General features: G+C 38.0%; 1 protein-coding gene across 10 annotated transcripts in view; it reads left to right on the plus strand.

The window, feature by feature from the left end:
- The window catches only part of RIC8B (RIC8 guanine nucleotide exchange factor B), a 115,647-nt gene that overhangs the window by 26,194 nt on the left and 73,751 nt on the right, over nt 1–15,702 (plus strand). The gene's annotated exons all lie outside the window — the stretch shown is intronic.

Below are 15,702 nucleotides of genomic sequence, written 5' to 3' on the forward strand. Positions count from 1 at the left end.
ATAGACTTAAGTAGTAGAAGAAGCAGAGTTGGCTGGTACTGTGTTTGAAGAGAAATAGAAAGTTTTGACACACCCATTTTTGCCCTCAAAATGGAGGCTTGTAAATGGAAGCTTATAAAACCTTTCTTGTCAAGAAAGAAAGGGCAGCTGATTGGTTTTATAAGCTTCCATTTACACCTAAGCTCTTTCCTGTTAATGAACTCTTGATGATGTGATGTGTCTTTCTCAGGATTGCTAAATAGCAAAGAAATTTGAGCCAAACTTGTTTAATAATTGTTTCTCAGAACTTTATTTTCAGTTTTTTTGACAGATCACTGTGATATATAACATAACATTGATTGTATTACTGAAAAATGTACATGTGCAGGAAAGGAAGTTAGAGATGAAATTTAGGAAGTGAGATACAGCCTCATTCAGAGACAGTATCCATTAAATACAAAATGAGAATTACCATTGTCTTCCATATTACAAGTAGGAAAAACCCTGAAGTGTATATAATATTAAGCTTTTATATGAACTCAGCTGCGTGAGTATTCATTTTAGATGATCTCCATGTTAGTTTTTTATAAAGAATTCAAATTTGACCCCTAGAATCTTCCCAGAACCTTTATTAAAAGCATATTTTAAAATTCTGGCAATAAGTCATTAACTGTTTTGTATTTTTGTGGTTTACAGTTTTTGAATAGGTCCGTCTTGTGGAACTGACAACATTGTCCCAGCTACAATTATAGTAAGCTTATTTTAGAATTTAATACCACCCTCATCTTCTGCATGTACACATGCACCTCTTGTTCCCCTCTACATACACATGCTGTATACAGAGGGCAGTAGTTAAGGACTATCAGATTTAGGTGGCTGACCTTCAGCTCCAGTTAGGAACTAAAATTAGATCCTTGTGGAATATGTATCCAGTGACGTTCATCACAGAAGAGTGTAGACATAACCTTGAGAGGCCAAGGAAACATCATCCAAGGGAGCCTGCCTTAACTACAGAAATTCCTTTGACATCTCATTTTTTATCTTAAAAATTCATGTAACTTATGTAATGAGATTTATAATGCATTCATTTATTTTCATGTAGAAATCCCCTACCCCAAATCTTTTAGTAAAATAGTGGTTGAAGAATATGTACCAAAATTACCCTATGACTTTAAGTATCCCTGGTACTGGGCCACATCTCCCAGATGAATGTGCATAACCTATTTTAAGATTAGGGTCTATCCCATCACTATAGGAGTACTGGTAGATTCAAGTGAGTATAATTCAAGCACGTGGCTAACACTGTAGTCATAATGGGCAAAAAAGCAGGGAAGGAGGAATCTATTCTATTATCTATTCTATTTTATTAAAGGGAAAGTGGCAGACTGTAAGGATAGGTATTTCACTGCCACTACAATATGAGAATTTTTTTTTTTAAGTAGAACCATATTTAAGGATTTAGATCTGTTTATTTAAGGAAAACAAAAATCTGTTCTCAGAAATTCCCTTCACTGGCCTAGTTTAGCCCAGAATTGCTTTTAATGTTAGGAACACTCATTTTTGTTTTAGTTCTTGTGTATTACTACATACCAGTAAAAGAGAGTAGGACTGAGTCAAATAAGAATTTGAGTCCCCTTTCCCACTGTAGCATTCTCTGCTACATTAAGCAAATCATTTAGCCTATCTGGGAGTCAGTTTTCATATCTATAAAATGAGAAGGATATCCTCTTGTCCTGAGTATGTTAATAGGTGTTATTTTTTGAAAGAGTTCTGTGGTCAAAATAAGGAAATATCAGCTTTTAAAAAATGAACAGGGCTGGGCACAGTGGCTCAAGCCTACAATTCCAGCACTTTGGGAGGCAAAGGTGAGGGGATTGCTTAATTAAGGCCTGGAGTTTGAAACCGGCCTGGGCAGCATAGCAAGACCCTGTCTCTAAAAGTAAAAAAATAGCTGAACACAGTTAATTGTACCTCTATTCCTAGCTACTTGGGAGGCTGAGGCAGGAGGATCCTTTGAGCCCAGGAGTTCGAGGTTACAGTGAGCTATGATCATGCCATTGCTCTCCAGCCTGGGTGACAGAGTGATGATACCCTGTCTCCAAAAAAAAAAAAAAAAAGCAAGTTTCTTTTCCATAATACATGGGAGAATCTTTGGTAGTTTGGTATGCCTTATAAGTTTCCCAAGCTTATTTGCCTACAAAACTCATTTTTATGGAATCTTTTGTACTGCTAGTGTTTGTTAATGGTAAGTGATCATTATAGCGCCTTCTCTTAACATTCTGATTCTAGAAATTGGACACATTTTGTTTGGCTGTTCAGCTCGTTTCTAGACTGAAGTTATCCTAGGGTTACTAACAAGTTGAACTCAATGCTTGTAATGTGTATGTATCCTGCCCTTTTTTCCAGCTGGTACTGCAAAGTTACTGCATTTTCCTGTTTCTTGTAAATAACACAAACATTATTCCTTGTCTTTTGCAGTTTTTCACTTTCTCTGTTCTCCTTTGTTTCAGTGTATTCAATTATTGGCCCATTTTTATTCTAAATTAATCTATTCATCTTTATCTGAGTTTCAACAACTAATAGTAAAGATTTCTGAAACCCTCAGCCCATTAAATCCTTTTGAGAAACACTAATGTTGGAGAAAAAACTATGTCACTTCTACATGTGGGCTTATTTCAATCAGAAAAACAAGCCACCTTTAAAATGTTGCTATTGGTTAAGATCTTTAATTATAGGTCTTGTTCTTAAAAATGTAAAATTTTAACTCTTACTGTGTACCATCATTTCATTTAATAAAACAACATTGTAATAGAAGGAGTATTATCCCCATTTTATAGGTAATGAGACTAAAGCTCAGAGAAACCAAGTAACTTGTCCATATCTCACAAATAATAAATAGCAGTCATAACCAACTTATATTCTCTCTATTATACCTTATAGCTTCTTATTAAAACATGTGATAATACTATATGTGGCATATGTATTGTAGTTATAATGATAAATAACATTTATTGACTAATTCTAGGGCAGCACATACACATCATCTCATTTAAATCCCTCAACAACCCTATGAGGTAGGTACTTTTTTTTCTTTCTTTCTTTCTTTCTTTTTTTTTTTTTTTGAGACAGAGTCTCGCTCTCTCACCCAGGCTGGAGTGCTATGGCAATGAGTGCTCTGCTCACTGCAACCTCTACCTCCTGGTCCCAAGCAATTCTCCTGCCCCAGCCTCCCTCATGAGTAGCTGGGATTACAGGCGCCCACTACCATGCCCATCTAATTTTTGTATTTTTGGTAGAGACGGGGTTTCACCATGTCGGCCAGGCTGGTCTCGAACTTCTGACCTCAGGTGGTCTGCCCACCTTGGCCTCCCAAAGTGCTGGGCATGAGCCACCATGCCCGGCCTCAAGTAGGTACTATTATACCAATTTTACAGGTAAGGAAATAAAGAAATTGATCAACTTAAAGTCATACAACTGAAGTAAGTGGCAGCTGGGAATCGAAACCAGAGCTTTAATAACCTATTAAATGTTTGGAAATAATATTCTATAGCACACAGTGCTTTGAAGATGTCATACCCTAGTGTGTATGTTTGTAAATATTCTACATATTTGACAGCATCTTTGTGCCTGTGGAAGAAGAGAAATGTGTTAGACCCTGCCCCCGCCAAAGCTGATAAAAGAGATAACTCTCCATAAATATAATTCAAGGTCAGAGGCTTAAGTGCTATAAAAGTGCTACCGATTAAGTATTCTGGATTTAGAGGTGGAAGGGATTACTTCCTGCTGGGGGATGGTGAAAAAGATAGCATTTGATTTGAAGGGAGGAGTGATTTAAGAAGGTTGGGAGGACATTTTGAATACAGGAAGTAACATGAGAAAAGGCACAGAAGTTTGGACAGGCATTAGAGGTAGATTATAGTGCCTAGATCAAGGATATTATGGCAATAAGTAGTTGAATGTGAGTTTTAGAAAGGTGAGTTATGGGGGATTGGTCCCCTTCCTAGTTAATGTGTTTGGATGTGTTTTATTTCAGGTATCTACTGTGAGATAGTTAAAGAGAAATGTCTACCAGGCAGCAACATTTTCTTTTTGCTGCCAACTTTAGGAAGCAAGTCACCTATCTCAGAAGTAAAAGATACCACCATCAACCAAGTTATACAAGTTAGAAATCTATGAGGTTCCTTGCCTCCTCTTTCTTCTTCATTCTTGACCAATCATTCCACCAAATCATTCAGTCAATTCTGCACTCTTAAAATCTTTCCTCTGCTGGGCGCCATGGTTCACTCCTGTAATCCCAGCACTTTGGGAGGTGAGAAGATCACTTGAGCTCAGGAGGTCGAGGCTGCAGCAAGTCATAAAGGCACCACTGCACTTCAGCCTAGGTGACAGAGTGACACCCTGTCTCAAAAAAAGAAAAAAACAACAACAGCAGCAGCAACAAAAAAACCTCTGTAATTTTCCCAGTTTCGTTACCACTGCCTTAGTGCAGCCCGCCATCATCTCTCTTACTGCAACAACCACTTAACTGCCTTGCTTCTGGTCCTGCTCCCCTTTTCTTACTCATTTTCCACATTAACATCAGAGTAATGTTTCCAAAATACAAATCTAATGTCATTTTCCTGCTTAATACTCTGCAGTAAGTTCCCCATTTCCTTCTGGATTAATTCCAGACTCTTCATTCTTCTCATATAAACATGGACTAGTGTATTTTCTCTTTAAAAAAGAAAGAACAGCCTTTGTTGACCTTACATTTCCTTTTATTGTCAGCCCATTTCTCTGTTTGTCTTACAATAACATCTTGAAAGGTATCTACTTCTCTTTTTTACCTCCCAGTTACTCTTCAGAAACTGTTTTTTTGTTTGTTTGTTTGTTTGTTTGTTTTGAGATGGAGTTTCGCTCTTGCTGCCCATGCTGGAGTGCAATGGTATGATCTTGGCTCACTGCAACCTCCGCCTCCCGGGTTCAAGCGATTCTTCTGCCTCAGCTTCCCGAGTAACTGGGATTACAGGCATGTGCCACCATGCCTGGCTAATTTTTTGTATTTTTAGTAGAGACAGGTTTTCTCCATGTTGGCCAGGCTGGCCTCGAACTCCCAACCTCAGGTGATCCACCCGCCTCGGCCTCCCAAAGTGCTGGGATTACAGGCGTCAGCTACCACGCCGGTCCCCAGAAACTGTTTTTATCAAGGCCATTTGTGATCTAGCATTGCCAGGTCTTTATGCTGTTTGACCTTTTATCTGCATTTCGAACAGTTGACCATTCCCTCCATAAAATATTTTCTGCCATCTCGTGTTCCAGAACACCACACTGCTAAATTTCCTTTTGCTAATACTTCTTTACCTCCTTTATCAGTTTTTCTTCTCCACAGCCCCTGAGTGGTAGCATCTTTCGTGGCTTTTAGTCCCCATTTTCTCTGTATGTTTTTCTCTAGGCAATCTCATCCACTTTTATAACTTAAGAATGCCCTTATTCATATAGAAAGCATAGATAACCCTGATGGCTGCTTAGGGCTCCAGCCATATACATTCAGCTTCCTATTTGACATCTCCAGTTACCACAAACTTAATGTGACCTTACAGAATTTTCCTCCAAACCTGTTCTTTCCCCAGTCATCCCCTTCTCAATAAATGGTACTATGTTGGCTTAAGCCAGAAACTTCCCTCTCCCCCACAAATAGTAAGTCCTATCAATTTTCTCTCTAAAATATATACCAAATCCGTTCACTTGTCTCCCTCTCCACTGCTACCACTCTAGTTGAAAGTATGTTTGTTCCAGTCCAACCCATTTTCCACACAGCGATGGTGATTTTTTAAAAATCATTTAATTGGATTATATTTCTCTTTTACATAAACTCCTTTAGTGACTTTTCATAGTATTTAAAAAGTAAAGTCTGATCTTATCACGGCCTGTAAGACGCCACATGATCTGGTCCTTGCTTACTTTCCAGTTTCATCTCACAGCACTTTGCCTCCAACATCACCCACCTTAGCTTTCAGGACCTTAAACAAACCAGGCTCTGTCTATACTGTTTTTTCTCTCTTTCTTCTTTCCCCCTTCCCTTCCCTTCCCTCCTTCTCTCTCTCTCTTTTTCTTTCTTTCTGTCTCTCTCTCCCGCCCTCCCCCGCTTCCTTCCTTCCCTCCCTCCCTCTTCTCTTCCCCTTCCCTCTTCCCTCTTCCCTCTTTCCTCAGAGTTTTGCTCTGTAACCCGCGCTGGAGTACAGTGGTGCGATCTTGGCTCAGTGCAACCTCCGTCTCCCAGGTTCAAGCGATTCTCCTGCCTCGGCCTCCTGAGTAACTGGGACTACTGGCACATGCCACCACACCCGGCTAATTTTTTTGCATTTTTAGTAGAGACAAGGTTTCACAGTGTTGGCCAGGATAGCCTCCATCTCCTGACTTCATGATCCACCCACCTCAGCCTCCCAAAGTGCTGGGATTACAGGCGTGAGCCACCACGCCCGGCTACTATTCTTTCTTCTACTCTTTGCACATTTAGCAGCTTCTCACTATCAGAACTTGGTCTAAATATAACTCTATCTAAAGTTGATATTTTCCCCAGTTATTTGCTATCAAAATATCCTGTTAATTTCCCTTATATTTACTTAACATTTTAGCACCAGAATTATATCTCTGTTCACACTGTGTACCCATCACCTAACACAATGCCTTGAATATGGCAGGTACTGAGAATATTTGTTAAAGGACTGAATGGAAATTGAACCTGTACCTTTCAGGTGTCATTTTAAATGATACTTCCTTAGGAAACTTTTCCCTGAATTGGTTTAATTCTCTCCCATGAGACTGGATTAGGTGCCTTAGATTTTTATTGCCATAATATTTTATGTTTAAATCAGTGGTCTTCATGGGAATAGGGTAGGTTTTTTCCTCAGGAGACATTTGGCAGTTTCTGGAGACATTTTTTATTGTGATGACTGGGTAATGGGAATATTACTGGCATCTAGTGGGTGGAGGCCAAGGGTGCTACCAAATGCCCTACAATGCACAGAACAGACTCCCAAAACAGAGAATTATCCAATCCAGGATGTCAGTTATGTTGAGGCAGATAAATTCTTGCTTAGATCTATTCAGTGCACTTATAATATTGATCCCTATCTTATGTTTCTTTGTAATTGTCCTCTGTTCCACTTTAAGTTCCTTAGAAGTCTCACCACATTGGATTTATTAAAGGGAAATTAACAGGATATTTTGGTAGAAAATAACTTGGTAAATTCTTGATAGATGGCCGAGTAGATAAGAAAATGAATATACAAAGCAGCCATGGCACAACTAGGACAAGTTGGCCTAGATCCTGATATTAGATATAGAAAGCAGTTGCTTAGTCCTTGAGGTAAACTATAATATCTGTTGCTCATAGAATGATGGCACAGTTAAGTTTCTGTATGGTACATTGATGGGATGCCATATTTCAAAGCTGTATTATATTTAGGTTAAAGCTAAGTGGTTTTAACAAAGGGACCTCAAGATAGAAGTGGCTTACAAAATATGGGTGTTTACTACCTTCTCAAGTAGTAGTTCTGAGATAATCACTCAGGCAGTGAATGACCCTGCTTTATTAATTTATTCAGGGACCTGGTTTCCTTTCAAGTTGTCAAGTCATGCTTCACCATCTGAGCATTGTCTTAACCTAGACTGGACTGCCACTTTTAGGTTTAGGCTATAGAAGGGGATAAGACAGTGGAGAAGTCATACCCACTGTCTCAAAGAGCCAGACCTGGAAATGGCATAGATCATGTCTATATACTTTCATTCTACTGGCAAGAGCTCCATCATACAGCAGTGAAGAACAACTAGGGAATGTGGTGTAGCTAGGTAGCCATGGGCCTTGCCACAGTTGTTACTGCATGAGAAAAGGACAGTGGGTTTTGGTGGACAACTATCAGTTTCCATCACAGTGTCTAACAAACTGTGAGATAAACCTACAGTCAGCCCTCTGTATCCATAGATTCAACCAACAGAGTTAAAAAATATTTAGGGGAGGTTGGGCGCTGTAGCTCATGCCTGTAATCCCAGCACTTTGGGAGACCAAGGCAGGCGGATCACCTGAGGTCAGGAATTCGAGACCAACCTGGCCAACATGGTGAAACCCCATCTCTACTAAAATACAAAAATTAGTGGGGTGTGGTGGTGCGTGCCTTTAATCCCATCTACTCAGGAGGCTAAGGCAGGAGAATCACTTGAACCTGGGAGGTGGAGGTTGCAGTGAGCTGAGATCACACCACTGCACCCTAGCCTGGGCAACAGAGCGAGCCTCTGTCTCAAAAAAAAAAAAAAAAAAAAATAGGGGAAAAAACCTCCCAAAACAATGATATAGCAGTAAAAAATACAAATACAAAATACAGTATAACAATTTACGTAGCATTTACATTGTTTTGGGTATTATAAGTAGTCTAGAGGTGATATAAAGTATATGGGAGGTTGTGCAAAGGTTGTATGCAAGTACTATATACCATTTTATATTAGGGACTTAAGCATCTATGGATTTCGGTATCCAGGGGGGTCCTGGAAGTAGCCTTCTGAGAACACTGAGGGACACTATTTATGAAGCTTTATATTATTTATTTATTACTCTGGTATCTCAGTTTTACTACCTTATATAGTTGAAGAAAACTTATAAAGGATAAGAAGCGTTGTCTAGAACAGTGCTTCTCAAATTATTTTGTGATGAAGGATCAAGGATCAAGAATTATTTTGTGATGAATTATTTGTGATGAAGGATCAAGGTCTTACATTGTTTGTTTTTCCCTAATTTGCAGTAGGCCAATACTTTTCTAAAATGCAATACAAATTAATCACTAAAAGAAATAATCATCAAATTACTATGAAAGTTTCTAAATGCATACTCTTCTTTATGCCTGTGTCACCTTATGTACCTATCTCAACATGACCTAGCAACAAGGAGTTGGTGAACTGGCACTAATCAGTAGACAACTCTTCTAAGTAGCACTTGCCTCAAAAGTGTTTTCTAACAACCTATTTTGGATTACCAGAGTCTAGTAGATGAACTGTGGTATCAGTCTTTTAAACAAAGACATTTTCTTTATGTATAAAATTTTTAATTTTTTAATAGTTTTAGAAATCACCACTTAAGATAGTATATAAATCTTGATAGATCATTTGAATGCTTACATATGCTTCATAGCCTATTTTGTTTCATAACTAAGCCAAAGATGATCCTTGTTTTATAGATTCAGAGTGAAAAAAAAGCCTACTATTCTGGAGCTCAAAGAAGGTTGCCTTAGAGGGCATTTAGTTTTAATGCACGGTGTGGAGGGAAAAAAAAAGGCCTAATAAAGTGACATGCTCAAAATCACAATAAATCGGAGACAGCTATAGTATGATCATAATTTACAGTGGAAATTACATGGGAATCAGATGATCTGGATTGAGTCCTGACCTCGTATTTCTTAGCCAAGTGGCTCCAGGCAATCTTAACGTTTTAAGAATTGTGTGGTGGGGCCGGGCGTGGTGGCTCAGGCCTGTAATTCCAGCACTTTGGGAGGCCGAGGTGGGAGGATCACCTGAGGTCAGGAGTTCGAGACCAGCCCGGCCAACATGGTGAAACCCCGTCTCTACTGAAAATACAAAAATTAGGCAGACGTGGTGGTGTGTGTCTGTAATCCCAGCTACTCAGGAGGCTGAGACAGGAGAATTGCTTGAACTCCGGAGGCGGAGGTTGCAGTGAACTAAGATTATGCCACTGCACTTCGGCCTGGGAGACAGAGAAGACTCTGTCTCAAAAAAAAAAAAAAAAAAAAAAAAAAAAAAAAAAAGAATTGTGCAGTAAGCATTCAGTAAGCATTTCTTAGATTGAGAAATATAAAAGTTTTTTGTAAACTGTAAAGCACATAAGCAAAAAATTTACAGGTGACACATCCCAAATCCTCAAACCTGAAATCTCCAAAATTCAAAACTAAAAAGAAAAAATACCTATTTATGGGGTACATGTGATACTTTGACACAAGTATACACAATGTGTAATGATCAAATCAGGGTAATTGAGGTATCCATACTCTCAAACATTTAACATTTCTTTGTGTTAGGAACATTCCAGTTCTGTTCTAGTTCTGTTCTTCTAGTTCTTTTGAAATATACAATAAATTATTGGTAACTGTAATTGACCTGTTGGGCTACTGAACACTAGATCTTATTCCTTCTATCTAATGGTATTTTTGTACCCATTAACCAACCCCTCCATATCCACCCCCAAGCCATCTCCACTACCCTTCTCAGCCTCTGGTGGCCATCATTCTACTCTCTATCTCCATTAGATCTTTTTTTTTAGCTTCCATATGAGTGAGAACATGCAATACCTGTCTTTCTGTGCCTGGTTTATTTCGCTTAACATAATGTCCTACAGTTCCATCCATGTTGTTGCAAATGACAGGACATAATTTGGAACTTTTTTGAGTGCTGACATGATATTCAAAGGAAATGCTCATTACAGGATTTTAGATTTGGGCTGCGCAACCAGGTAAGTATAATGCAAATATTTCAAAATCCAAAGAAATCCAAAACACTTCTTCTGATCCTAAGCAGTTTGATTAAAACATACTCCACATGTGCTATAATTATTAAAATTGTGAAGCCATTTCTTTTAATGGTAAACCAACATTGTTCTTTCTGGACTCTGCTGCATTTCATGCTACAGATTCATTGAGAACAGGAGTCATATTTAATACTGCATCCATTTAAAAGTATGTTTTACAAGGACTCTAGCAATATGAAAAATGCTTAATATGTTATATTTAAAAGTTAGGAAGCAAAATTATGTGCACATGATGATCATACCTGTGTGTTAAAGTAATAATGCATGTTACTGAAAATCAAGTAAATTAACTAAGGATCAAACCCTCTGTCCACTGTGTATAAAATATACCAGCTCATATAATTAAGGATTTTTTTCTATTTTCTTTAATAGTTTTATTCTGTATTTTAAAGAGCATATACATGTAAGTAACTTAAACTCTTCAGAAAAAAGAACTTTGTATGAATGTGCATACCTTCTGCTACTTCTGTGAAAAGACTTTTACCCGGGGGGATGAACCACCCTACCAATACAGTCACAAGAATAGCGTCTACTACTTTCTTTCCTTCTTAGAAAGGGAAAGTGTCAAGACATTATTAAAAGACCTCTAATCTCAAATGCTTGAGATTTAGGGAACTTAATTTATTTCGAGTTGAGGAGAGGGTGCTAAAATTAAGAAGAAGTAAAACGTAATGATAGTCACCATTAAAGAGTGCTTATTGTGTCCCAGCATGTATTTTATAACATCCCTGTGAGATATGGATGTTATTCCCCCCCACCTTTTTTTTTTTGATCCACCCGCCTCAGCCTCCCAGAGTGCTGGGATTATGGGTGTGAGCCACCATGCCTGGCCTCCCATTTTTTAAAAATGGGAAACTGAGACTAAGAAGTGTCTAAATCATACAGCTGGTTAAAAAAAAAAAAAGTCACACAGTGGCAAACCCAGGTATTAAACTCAGGTGTTTGATTTAAAAGCCACCATAATACATTTTCTTCTCTTGTGAAAAAGATGTCCCTTCCACCTTCAGAGAATTTTTAGTAGTTGAGGCAAACTCATAAAAAGAAAACTAACAGGATGGATGTGCTAAGCACCAAGTGATTGCTACAGATTTGTGGTTTAGGTATCCCTTAGAAAGGAAGAATGTTGAGGTCTGAAGTGATTAGGGAAATTTTTATGTTGAAAATGGGTTTTAAGCTTAGTCTTCGAGAATTGCTAAAACTTAAATAGAAAAGGAAAAGGACTGATGTGTAAAGGGAGCCTGTAACAAAGCAAAAAAGCTCAATATGAGATAATTTGGAAAGGAATATAGCTAAAGGGGAAAATTTGATAAGAATAGTATGAAAGAAAACTCAGAGCAGGTTAGTAGATCTTAAGTGCCAAACTGAGGACTTTGACATTTTACCTGATAATAATGTGTAACAGATAACCTGTACTGAACATTTATCACTTGCCAGACACTGCCCTATTTGTTGTACATGCATGATCTCATTTAATTCTTGCAGTAAATGAGGTCCAGAGACAAGTAACTTGCCAAGGCCACAGTTGTTCAGAAGAAGAGCCAAGATTTGAATATAAACAACTTAAATTCAGAACTTCTGCTCTTAATTACCACACTGATTTGGTTTTAGAGTCCATGGTAGGTTGAACAAATTTCAAGCCCAGGATCACTGACCTTAAACAAGTAATGTGCCTCCCACCTTTGGCAATTTTTCACATTTTAGTTCAGAAAAGCGATGTGACAATAGAAAATGACATCTCATTCCTGTCCCTGCTGCCCTTACACATCTTTAGCACATGGCAGCGAAGGAGAAGTCAAGGTAATGTGCTAATGGCTTTCAAGTCTGCCTGCTTTTCTGTTTTCATCTGGTCAGGTATTCTCAGTTAACCCTTGACCCTAACGTCCAAATTATGTCAGTCCATTGTTAATCATAGTTCAGTGGTCCTCACATTGTGGATTCTGGACCAGCAGTAGCATCAACTAGGAATTGTTAAAAGTCCCATTTCTGGACCCTCATCCCAGACCTACTGAATCAGAAACTCAAGGGATGAGGTGCAACTGTCTGTTTTTTAAAAGTCCTTTAGGTGATTATGATGCATGATGAAGTTTGAGAACCACTGTTAAAGTCCACTATAGGATTTCAGTTCAGGAGCGAACTACTAAAAAGTTTTTGGCAATCCTTGAGGGGTAGATGTGGTGGCAGGGCATACCATGCTGAAGGAACAGTGGAGGAAAGACTCAGGATGTATCATGGTCAGGGACTGGGGGTCAATTTGGAACATCTGAAGAAGAAACAGTGTGGTTTTGCGTTGTGTGTATCAGACAACAGTAGGAAAGGGGAAACTAGGCCCATTTCAGCAACATTCTGTGGGCAGCAGGGAGGTATGAAAGGTGTTTGAGGAGAGCAGAGCATGTGTTAGGAAGAGTAAAATCAACTTAAATAGTTACAGCACAGAAAAGTACTGATAGGGCAAGATAAAGGGGAAATACAAGAGCACCTTTGAAACATGGAAGTAGTACACAAACTCAACAGATAGAAGAACTATAAAGAATGCTGCCTATTCAACCACTTTTATTTGTTCCTGATAATATTCCTTAAATAGAAATTACTATATTGAGTAAAGCATTAAGTTTGTTGATTAAATATCACTTTCATTGTTTTTTATGTTTTTGGTTCTAAAAATTGTAATTTAAAAAAAGAGAGTCATTGTCCAAAAAGTGGTTATTACTTTTCAAGAGATATAGCAAAAAACTGTGCAACAGTCACCATGTGAGGTAGGTCTGTAGTGAGAAATGGTATGTTCAAGAACAACTGTGATTAAAAACTGTGCAAAAAAATCTTGTCTTTGCTTGCTAGATTATCTTCTACAAGCTTTTAGATGAAGCAGTTTTTAACTAAAAATTTTGTAGGCACCTTTACTCTCTTTCATGTCCCAGAGTTTCTCAGTCCATTTGGTTTATGTATAGCCCTGGCTATTCCAATTTGTCTTCGGGCTCTGCGGTTTTTCTTTCTTGAGTCTGAAGTTATTAGGAAGAAAGGTGCCATAGTGCCCATAGGTTTTCTTTTTAATTTTATTGTTGCTGTTATTTTTAGTTTAGAATGGAAGAAAGATATTTGTGTGCTGTTAGACATGTAGAACTCCGAATTCACAAATGTAATATTTTATAATACCTTATTACATGTTTCCCAACTTAAGGAGGAAGGCAGATATTTCCTTCTTGAATGAAATTGTGTGGAAACAAAGGTGATCTGACTCCACCCCCAGGAATATACCACATATGAAGTAGTATGTAGAATGTATTTTTTTGTCTTGAATGTGAAAGGTCTAAATATGGAGAAAATTTTCCTTGTTCTGTATACTTTTAATAATGGGCACATTATACTTTCTGCTATCCCCAAACTACATTCAAAAAAAGTACTTTAACAATGATATTAAAATATTAAAAGAAAGTCTTTTCTAATTATCAGGTATGGTAGGGATATAATTGACAATGTTATGAAAATTTTTTTTGGCTTATCAGGTAAAGTTCCTTTCCACATCTATTTAAAGAACATAATACAATCATCCCTCTGTATCGTGCAGTCTGCATCTATGGATTTAATCAATTGTAGATTGAAAATACTCAAGGAAAAAAAGGATAGTTGTGTCTGTATTGAACATGTACAGACAAACTTTTCTGTCATTATTCCTTAAATAATACAACCATTTACATAGCATTTACATTGTATTAGATATTATAAATAATCTAGTGATGACTGAACATATACAGGAAGAAGTGCATAGGTTATATGCAAATACTATGCCTTCTTTTTTTTTGAGACAGTCTCGCTCTGTTGCCAGGCTGGAGTGCAGTGGCACGAGCTTGGCTCACTGCAACCTCCGACTCCCTAGTTCAAGTGATTCTCCTGCCTCAGCCTCCCGAGTAGCTGGGATTACAGGCACGTGCCACCATGCCCAGCTAATTTTTTGTATTTTTAGTAGAGACAGGGATTCACCATGTTAAGCAAGATGGTCTCGATCTCCTGACCTCGTGATCCGCCTTCCTCAGCCTCCCAAAGTGCCGGGATTACAGGCATGAGCCACTGTGCCCATCCTTCCATACCATTGTATATAAGATACTTGAGTATCTGTGGATTTTATTATCTGCAGAGGGTTCTGGAATCAATCCCACACAGATACCAAGGGATGACTACATTTTAAATGGGCATTTTTGTAGCTGATGACTATGTGCACATAGCCTAGGTTTCCTGACAAGATTATAATGTGACCCACAGGCAGCCTCTTTTTATTAAAGAGTTAAGTCTGATGATAGATGAATAGAAATTTTGTAAAATCTTATATTGGTAGTAGCAGTTGTTGTTTTTATAAGATGTAAGGGAGTACAGAAATGTTCAGCTATGGAGTAGTTATAGCTGCTTGCCTCACATGTAAGGGTAAGCTTGAGAGACCCAGACCTGCAGTTCGTAGAGAAGAAAGCTGACATTGAATTTTGAGGGAATGGTCAGTGATCCTTAAATCTGGCAATGGTATAAAAAAAACCTCTTTAGGAAATAAAGATATTTGGGTTCATTCTAGAATTGTTTTTGAGATATTGATAGCAAGGTTTGGAACCAGAACTACTACATATATTTGTACGATCTGTGCCCTACGGCAAGAGAACAAAAGAAAGCTAAAATTCTGTACACAATCTGAGCTTCCCAAGCTATGTGTGCTTTTTAATAATTTGCCCACCCAATGGGAACTTTTTTCTGTAGTTTGTATACTAGGAGGAGTCACCTTTTTGCAATTGGCTCAAGGCTTAATATATGCTAATTCAACTGTATTTGGAACCTAACACTTGGAATAATTTTTTATCAATTTGTCAGCAAAAGTTCTTCTCTGGGGTTGTTTGATGATTAAATATTATTAGATCTTAGCTAAAGGGGGTTCTAGGGTTTCTGAAACATGGGACTGCTGCTAAAGAACTATATATTCAGAAGCAATAGCACAACTAAAACTCAGCAGAAATGCATACTTCTTTAAATCTTTTTGCAAGAGCCTGTACTCTGGACAAATAGGAACCAATTCTTGAGGCGTTAATCTTTATTTCTGGGAAGGGAACAGCTATGATTCAAACTGATTGTCTTCCATCCTGATGGTGACCTTATATTTCAGTCTCTAACATTCCGTGATTTAA

Source organism: Chlorocebus sabaeus, chromosome 11 (genome assembly GCF_047675955.1).
Source record: "Chlorocebus sabaeus isolate Y175 chromosome 11, mChlSab1.0.hap1, whole genome shotgun sequence".
In the NCBI taxonomy this organism is placed as follows: Eukaryota; Metazoa; Chordata; class Mammalia; order Primates; family Cercopithecidae; genus Chlorocebus; species Chlorocebus sabaeus.